At 38.7% G+C, this 9,931-nt stretch overlaps 1 long non-coding RNA gene across 1 annotated transcript; it reads left to right on the plus strand.

Annotated features, from left to right (window-relative positions):
* The first annotated feature begins 311 nt into the window (after positions 1-311).
* Positions 312-6,065, plus strand: LOC149447509 (uncharacterized). The gene is made up of 3 exons (XR_016305849.1): positions 312-738; positions 3,094-3,539; positions 5,890-6,065. It is a non-coding gene; the product is annotated as an uncharacterized LOC149447509 (long non-coding RNA).
* The last annotated feature ends 3,866 nt before the right edge of the window (positions 6,066-9,931 follow it).

Below are 9,931 nucleotides of genomic sequence, written 5' to 3' on the forward strand. Positions count from 1 at the left end.
GGGCCTGGGGTGGCCAATCGGTGGATGGACCCTATGCTTCGGCATACATATTTTATATCTGTTGGCACATTTCATGTGTGCCCACCATTAGAAGTGAGTGGATGCTAAGTTTTCCTTCCACATTTTAAGACTCAAAACATACATGTGTATAACTTTATATATTAATATGTGTGTGGTTGTGGGTCTTTGCATGTTTTTACATATTTAGCGTAATTTTTGTTAAGTAGATGATTGGTTACTTGGTCCAAATGCAGAAATATTTATATATGTGTTGTTTTCTTTTTTGTCATAGGTTAGCCAAAAGGTTTTAAAGACTGAGGATTATTCCAAAGTTCGACAATGAGGCTGAAACCATCACTCTTGCACAACGTTGCATTGGACTACAGGACGGAGCACACTAAAATGGCTAAGTTTTCTTTCCACATTTTAAGACTCAAAACATACATGTGTATAACTTTATATATTAATATGTGTGTGGTTGTGGGTGTAAACATGTTTTTCCATTTTTAGTGTAATTTATGTTAAGTAGATGATTGACTACTTGCTCCCAATACAGTAATATTGATATAGGTGTTGTGTTTTTTTTGTCATAGGTTAGCCAGGAGGTTTTGAAGACTGAGGATTATTCCAGAGTTCGACAATGAGGCTGAAACCATCACTCTTACACAACGTTGCATTGGACTACAGGACGGAGCACACATGAGTGGCTAAGTTTTCAGAGAAGAAGACAGAAGAAATGTGAGTAAAACAGCACTAACCCACAGATAGAACACACCTAGGACACATTTAACCCTCTCCTCACACCCCCCCCAGTTAACCCCTTCAATTCCCTGTCACCTGTGTCATTGATCAGTGAACACATGTTTACTGATCACTGTATCAGTGTCCCTGGCGACTTCCAATAGTGTTAGCGCCCATCCCAGATAGCGCCAGTTTTCCCGCTAGTACACCAGTAATCCCATTTAACCCCTTGATCGCCTCCCCCCCCCCTCAGTTAACGCCCTCACTGCCCTGTCACCAGTGTCATTGATTACAGTGAACAGATTTTTACTGATCACTGTATTAGTGTCACCGGTGACTTCCGATAGTGTTAGCGCCAGTTAGCGCCCCTCCCAGATAGCGTCAGATTGCCTGCAACATGGGCATTAATAAAAAATATCAATTGCGGTTGTATTGGTCCACAGGCCCGCTTGTTCATATGTCCGTGTTCTCTACTGCCATGGCCAGGCATAGATATGAGACGATAATGCGTTTTATGCACTTCTACGACAACACACTCAGTCGTCCTCGGGGTGACCCTGAATTTGACCGGCTCCACAAAATTCGGCCCCTCGTAAATCACTTTAACCAAAAATTTGCAGATATGTATACTCCCCATAAAAACATCTGCATTGATGAGTCCCTCATTCAATTTTCTGGCTGCCTTGTAATCAAACAGTTTCTCCCCAGCAAGCGTGCCAGATATGGGGTCAAGATGTATAAGACCTGTGAGAGGGCAACAGGCTATACATGTAAGTTTCAGATTTATGAGGAAAAATATAGTCACGTGGAGCCCCCCGGATGCCCAGACTACATGGGGAGCAGTGGCAAGATAGTTTGGGACTTGGTGTCATCCTTTTTCCATATGAGGTACCACTTATACGTGGACGTGAAAAAAAAAGTAAAAAAAAAAAAATTAAAAATACAAATCCCCCCCAAAAAATAAAAAAATGTAAAAATCAAAAATAGTTAGTTTTTTTGTTGTCATTTTTTGTGATTCTTCTACTTTTACTGTTTTATTGTTACTGTTTTATTGTTAATCATTTCTGTTTGTAGGAATGCCTTCAGCTGCAACACTGACCTGTTTATTCTGACAGCAACAGGAACTTGCTCTCAGAATAGACATAAATCAATGTGGGCAGCGCTGCTTCCGCCTCTACCATACACTAGTGAACTATTAATATAGGGTACAGCACGGCACAGTTCAGGGCACATTTACACAGGGTCTCGAAAGATGTTAGGTAGTCAGGAAACTGGCTATCGCATTTGGAGAGACCCGACCATCTGTTTTAAAAATGTTTAAAGTTTGAAAAAAAAAGTAAAAAAAAAAAAAGTAAAAATACAAATCCCCCCAAAAAATAAAAAAATTTAAAAATCAAAAATAGTTAGTTTTTTTTGTTGCTGTCATTTTTGTGATTCTTCTACTTTTACTGTTTTACTGTTACTGTTTTATTGTTAATCATTTCTGTTTGTAGGAATGCTTTCAGCTGCAACACTGACCTGTTTATTCTGACAGCAACAGGAACTTGCTCTCAGAATAGACATAAATCAATGTGGGCAGCGCTGCTTCCACCTCTACCATACACTAGTGAACTATTAATATAGGGTACAGCATGGCACAGTTCAGGGCACATTTACACAGGGTCTCAAAAGATGTTAGGTAGCCAGGAAACTGGCTATCGCATTGGAGAGACCCGACCATCTGTTTTAAAAATGTTTAAAGTTTGAAAAAAAAAGTAAAAAAAAAAAAAATTAAAAGTACAAATCCTTCCCAAAAAATAAAAAAATTTAAAAATCAAAAATAGTTAGTTTTTTTTGTTGCTGTCATTTTTTGTGATTCTTCTACTTTTCTGTTTTTATTGTTACTGTTTTATTGTTAATCATTTCTGTTTGTAGGAATGTTTTCAGCTGCAACACTGACCGTTTTATTCTGACAGCAACAGGAACTTGCTCTCAGAATAGACATAAATCAATGTGGGCAGTGCTGTTGGATGAGATTTTTCATCCGCAGTTAAAAAAAAGAGAATATATGCCAAAGCATGGGGGCCTGGGGTGGCCAATCGGTGGATGGACCTATGCTTCGGCATACATATTTTATATCTGTTGGCACATTTCATGTGTGCCCACCATTAGAAGTGGGTGGATGCTAAGTTTTCCTTCCACATTTTAAGACTCAAAACATACATGTGTATAACTTTATATATTAATATGTGTGTGGTTGTGGGTCTTTGCATGTTTTTACATATTTAGCGTAATTTTTGTTAAGTAGATGATTGGTTACTTGGTCCAAATGCAGAAATATTTATATATGTGTTGTTTTCTTTTTTGTCATAGGTTAGCCAAGAGGTTTTAAAGACTGAGGATTATTCCAAAGTTCGACAATGAGGCTGAAACCATCACTCTTGCACAACGTTGCATTGGACTACAGGACGGAGCACACTAAAATGGCTAAGTTTTCTTTCCACATTTTAAGACTCAAAACATACATGTGTATAACTTTATATATAATATGTGTGTGGTTGTGGGTGTAAACATGTTTTTCCATTTTTAGTGTAATTTATGTTAAGTAGATGATTGACTACTTGCTCCCAATACAGTAATATTGATATAGGTGTTGTGTTTTTTTTTGTCATAGGTTAGCCAGGAGGTTTTGAAGACTGAGGATTATTCCAGAGTTCGACAATGAGGCTGAAACCATCACTCTTACACAACGTTGCATTGGACTACAGGACGGAGCACACATGAGTGGCTAAGTTTTCAGAGAAGAAGACAGAAGAAATGTGAGTAAAACATCACTAACCCACAGATAGAACACACCTAGGACACATTTAACCCTCTTTTCACCCCCCCCCAGTTAACCCCTTCAATTCCCTGTCACCTGTGTCATTGATCAGTGAACACATGTTTACTGATCACTGTATCAGTGTCCCTGGCGACTTCCAATAGTGTTAGCGCCCATCCCAGATAGCGCCAGTTTTCCCGCTAGTACACCAGTAATCCCATTTAACCCCTTGATCGCCTCCCCCCCAGTTAACGCCCTCACTGCCCTGTCACCAGTGTCATTGATTACAGTGAACAGATTTTTACTGATCACTGTATTAGTGTCACCGGTGACTTCCGATAGTGTTAGCGCCAGTTAGCGCCCCTCCCAGATAGCGTCAGATTGCCTGCAACATGGGCATTAATAAAAAATATCAATTGCGGTTGTATTGGTCCACAGGCCCGCTTGTTCATATGTCCGTGTTCTCTACTGCCATGGCCAGGCATAGATATGAGACGATAATGCGTTTTATGCACTTCTACGACAACACACTCAGTCGTCCTCGGGGTGACCCTGAATTTGACCGGCTCCACAAAATTCGGCCCCTCGTAAATCACTTTAACCAAAAATTTGCAGATATGTATACTCCCCATAAAAACATCTGCATTGATGAGTCCCTCATTCAATTTTCTGGCTGCCTTGTAATCAAACAGTTTCTCCCCAGCAAGCGTGCCAGATATGGGGTCAAGATGTATAAGACCTGTGAGAGGGCAACAGGCTATACATGTAAGTTTCAGATTTATGAGGAAAAATATAGTCACGTGGAGCCCCCCGGATGCCCAGACTACATGGGGAGCAGTGGCAAGATAGTTTGGGACTTGGTGTCATCCTTTTTCCATATGAGGTACCACTTATACGTGGACGTGAAAAAAAAAGTAAAAAAAAAAAAATTAAAAATACAAATCCCCCCCAAAAAATAAAAAATGTAAAAATCAAAAATAGTTAGTTTTTTTTGTTGTCATTTTTTGTGATTCTTCTACTTTTACTGTTTTATTGTTACTGTTTTATTGTTAATCATTTCTGTTTGTAGGAATGCTTTCAGCTGCAACACTGACCTGTTTATTCTGACAGCAACAGGAACTTGCTCTCAGAATAGACATAAATCAATGTGGGCAGCGCTGCTTCCGCCTCTACCATACACTAGTGAACTATTAATATAGGGTACAGCACGGCACAGTTCAGGGCACATTTACACAGGGTCTCAAAAGATATTAGGTAGCCAGGAAACTGGCTATCGCATTTGGAGAGACCCGACCATCTGTTTTAAAAATGTTTAAAGTTTGATAAAAAAAGTAAAAAAAAAAAAAATTAAAAGTACAAATCCTTCCCAAAAAATAAAAAAATTTAAAAATCAAAAATAGTTAGTTTTTTTTGTTGCTGTCATTTTTTGTGATTCTTCTACTTTTACTGTTTTATTGTTACTGTTTTATTGTTAATCATTTCTGTTTGTAGGAATGCCTTCAGCTGCAACACTGACCTGTTTATTCTGACAGCAACAGGAACTTGCTCTCAGAATAGACATAAATCAATGTGGGCAGCGCTGCTTCCGCCTCTACCATACACTAGTGAACTATTAATATAGGGTACAGCACGGCACAGTTCAGGGCACATTTACACAGGGTCTCGAAAGATGTTAGGTAGTCAGGAAACTGGCTATCGCATTTGGAGAGACCCGACCATCTGTTTTAAAAATGTTTAAAGTTTGAAAAAAAAAGTAAAAAAAAAAAAGTAAAAATACAAATCCCCCCAAAAAATAAAAAAATTTAAAAATCAAAAATAGTTAGTTTTTTTTGTTGCTGTCATTTTTTGTGATTCTTCTACTTTTACTGTTTTACTGTTACTGTTTTATTGTTAATCATTTCTGTTTGTAGGAATGCTTTCAGCTGCAACACTGACCTGTTTATTCTGACAGCAACAGGAACTTGCTCTCAGAATAGACATAAATCAATGTGGGCAGTGCTGATGGATGAGATTTTTCATCCGCAGTTAAAAAAAGAGAATATATGCCAAAGCATGGGGGCCTGGGGTGGCCAATCGGTGGATGGACCCTATGCTTCGGCATACATATTTTATATCTGTTGGCACATTTCATGTGTGCCCACCATTAGAAGTGGGTGGATGCTAAGTTTTCCTTCCACATTTTAAGACTCAAAACATACATGTGTATAACTTTATATATTAATATGTGTGTGGTTGTGGGTCTTTGCATGTTTTTACATATTTAGCGTAATTTTTGTTAAGTAGATGATTGGTTACTTGGTCCAAATGCAGAAATATTTATATATGTGTTGTTTTCTTTTTTGTCATAGGTTAGCCAAGAGGTTTTAAAGACTGAGGATTATTCCAAAGTTCGACAATGAGGCTGAAACCATCACTCTTGCACAACGTTGCATTGGACTACAGGACGGAGCACACTAAAATGGCTAAGTTTTCTTTCCACATTTTAAGACTCAAAACATACATGTGTATAACTTGATATATAATATGTGTGTGGTTGTGGGTGTAAACATGTTTTTCCATTTTTAGTGTAATTTATGTTAAGTAGATGATTGACTACTTGCTCCCAATACAGTAATATTGATATAGGTGTTGTGTTTTTTTTGTCATAGGTTAGCCAGGAGGTTTTGAAGACTGAGGATTATTCCAGAGTTCGACAATGAGGCTGAAACCATCACTCTTACACAACGTTGCATTGGACTACAGGACGGAGCACACATGAGTGGCTAAGTTTTCAGAGAAGAAGACAGAAGAAATGTGAGTAAAACAGCACTAACCCACAGATAGAACACACCTAGGACACATTTAACCCTCTCTTCACCCCCCCCAGTTAACCCCTTCAATTCCCTGTCACCTGTGTCATTGATCAGTGAACACATGTTTACTGATCACTGTATCAGTGTCCCTGGCGACTTCCAATAGTGTTAGCGCCCATCCCAGATAGCGCCAGTTTTCCCGCTAGTACACCAGTAATACCATTTAACCCCTTGATCGCCTCCCCCCCCCCCAGTTAACGCCCTCACTGCCCTGTCACCAGTGTCATTGATTACAGTGAACAGATTTTTACTGATCACTGTATTAGTGTCACCATTGACTTCCGATAGTGTTAGCGCCAGTTAGCGCCCCTCCCAGATAGCGTCAGATTGCCTGCAACATGGGCATTAATAAAAAATATCAATTGCGGTTGTATTGGTCCACAGGCCCGCTTGTTCATATGTCCGTGTTCTCTACTGCCATGGCCAGGCATAGATATGAGACGATAATGCGTTTTATGCACTTCTACGACAACACACTCAGTCGTCCTCGGGGTGACCCTGAATTTGACCGGCTCCACAAAATTCGGCCCCTCGTAAATCACTTTAACCAAAAATTTGCAGATATGTATACTCCCCATAAAAACATCTGCATTGATGAGTCCCTCATTCAATTTTCTGGCTGCCTTGTAATCAAACAGTTTCTCCCCAGCAAGCGTGCCAGATATGGGGTCAAGATGTATAAGACCTGTGAGAGGGCAACAGGCTATACATGTAAGTTTCAGATTTATGAGGAAAAATATAGTCACGTGGAGCCCCCCGGATGCCCAGACTACATGGGGAGCAGTGGCAAGATAGTTTGGGACTTGGTGTCATCCTTTTTCCATATGAGGTACCACTTATACGTGGACGTGAAAAAAAAGTAAAAAAAAAAAAATTAAAAATACAAATCCCCCCCAAAAAATAAAAAATGTAAAAATCAAAAATAGTTAGTTTTTTTGTTGTCATTTTTTGTGATTCTTCTACTTTTACTGTTTTATTGTTACTGTTTTATTGTTAATCATTTCTGTTTGTAGGAATGCTTTCAGCTGCAACACTGACCTGTTTATTCTGACAGCAACAGGAACTTGCTCTCAGAATAGACATAAATCAATGTGGGCAGCGCTGCTTCTGCCTCTACCATACACTAGTGAACTATTAATATAGGGTACAGCACGGCACAGTTCAGGGCACATTTACACAGGGTCTCGAAAGATGTTAGGTAGTCAGAAAACTGGCTATCGCATTTGGAGAGACCCGACCATCTGTTTTAAAAATGTTTAAAGTTTGAAAAAAAAAGTAAAAAAAAAAAGTAAAAATACAAATCCCCCCCAAAAAATAAAAAAATTTAAAAATCAAAAATAGTTTGTTTTTTTTTGTTGCTGTCATTTTTTGTGATTCTTCTACTTTTACTGTTTTATTGTTACTGTTTTATTGTTAATCATTTCTGTTTGTAGGAATGCTTTCAGCTGCAACACTGACCTGTTTATTCTGACAGCAACAGGAACTTGCTCTCAGAATAGACATAAATCAATGAGGGCAGCGCTGCTTCCACCTCTACCATACACTAGTGAACTATTAATATAGGGTACAGCACTGCACAGTTCAGGGCACATTTACACAGGGTCTCGAAAGATGTTAGGTAGTCAGGAAACTGGCTATTGCATTTGGAGAGACCCGACCATCTGTTTTAAAAATGTTTAAAGTTTGAAAAAAAAAAGTAAAAAAAAAAAAGTAAAAATACAAATCCCCCCAAAAAATAAAAAAATTTAAAAATCAAAAATAGTTAGTTTTTTTTGTTGCTGTCATTTTTTGTGATTCTTCTACTTTTACTGTTTTACTGTTACTGTTTTATTGTTAATCATTTCTGTTTGTAGGAATGCTTTCAGCTGCAACACTGACCTGTTTATTCTGACAGCAACAGGAACTTGCTCTCAGAATAGACATAAATCAATGTGGGCAGCGCTGCTTCCACCTCTACCATACACTAGTGAACTATTAATATAGGGTACAGCATGGCACAGTTCAGGGCACATTTACACAGGGTCTCAAAAGATGTTAGGTAGCCAGGAAACTGGCTATCGCATTTGGAGAGACCCGACCATCTGTTTTAAAAATGTTTAAAGTTTGAAAAAAAAAGTAAAAAAAAAAAAAATAAAAGTACAAATCCTTCCCAAAAAATAAAAAAATTTAAAAATCAAAAATAGTTAGTTTTTTTTGTTGCTGTCATTTTTTGTGATTCTTCTACTTTTACTGTTTTATTGTTACTGTTTTATTGTTAATCATTTCTGTTTGTAGGAATGTTTTCAGCTGCAACACTGACCGTTTTATTCTGACAGCAACAGGAACTTGCTCTCAGAATAGACATAAATCAATGTGGGCAGTGCTGTTGGATGAGATTTTTCATCCGCAGTTAAAAAAAGAGAATATATGCCAAAGCATGGGGGCCTGGGGTGGCCAATCGGTGGATGGACCCTATGCTTCGGCATACATATTTTATATCTGTTGGCACATTTCATGTGTGCCCACCATTAGAAGTGGGTGGATGCTAAGTTTTCCTTCCACATTTTAAGACTCAAAACATACATGTGTATAACTTTATATATTAATATGTGTGTGGTTGTGGGTCTTTGCATGTTTTTACATATTTAGCGTAATTTTTGTTAAGTAGATGATTGGTTACTTGGTCCAAATGCAGAAATATTTATATATGTGTTGTTTTCTTTTTTGTCATAGGTTAGCCAAGAGGTTTTAAAGACTGAGGATTATTCCAAAGTTCGACAATGAGGCTGAAACCATCACTCTTGCACAACGTTGCATTGGACTACAGGACGGAGCACACTATAATGGCTAAGTTTTCTTTCCACATTTTAAGACTCAAAACATACATGTGTATAACTTTATATATTAATATGTGTGTGGTTGTGGGTGTAAACATGTTTTTCCATTTTTAGTGTAATTTATGTTAAGTAGATGATTGACTACTTGCTCCCAATACAGTAATATTGATATAGGTGTTGTGTTTTTTTTGTCATAGGTTAGCCAGGAGGTTTTGAAGACTGAGGATTATTCCAGAGTTCGACAATGAGGCTGAAACCATCACTCTTACACAACGTTGCATTGGACTACAGGACGGAGCACACATGAGTGGCTAAGTTTTCAGAGAAGAAGACAGAAGAAATGTGAGTAAAACAGCACTAACCCACAGATAGAACACACCTAGGACACATTTAACCCTCTCTTCACCCCCCCCCCAGTTAACCCCTTCAATTCCCTGTCACCTGTGTCATTGATCAGTGAACACATGTTTACTGATCACTGTATCAGTGTCCCTGGCGACTTCCAATAGTGTTAGCGCCCATCCCAGATAGCGCCAGTTTTCCCGCTAGTACACCAGTAATCCCATTTAACCCCTTGATCGCCTCCCCCCCCCAGTTAACGCCCTCACTGCCCTGTCACCAGTGTCATTGATTACAGTGAACAGATTTTTACTGATCACTGTATTAGTGTCACCGGTGACTTCCGATAGTGTTAGCGCCAGTTAGCGCCCCTCCCAGATAGC

This window comes from Staurois parvus, unplaced genomic scaffold (genome assembly GCF_062004578.1).
Source record: "Staurois parvus isolate SC_StPar_1 unplaced genomic scaffold, SC_StPar_1.0 ptg000682l, whole genome shotgun sequence".
Classification (NCBI taxonomy): Eukaryota; Metazoa; Chordata; class Amphibia; order Anura; family Ranidae; genus Staurois; species Staurois parvus.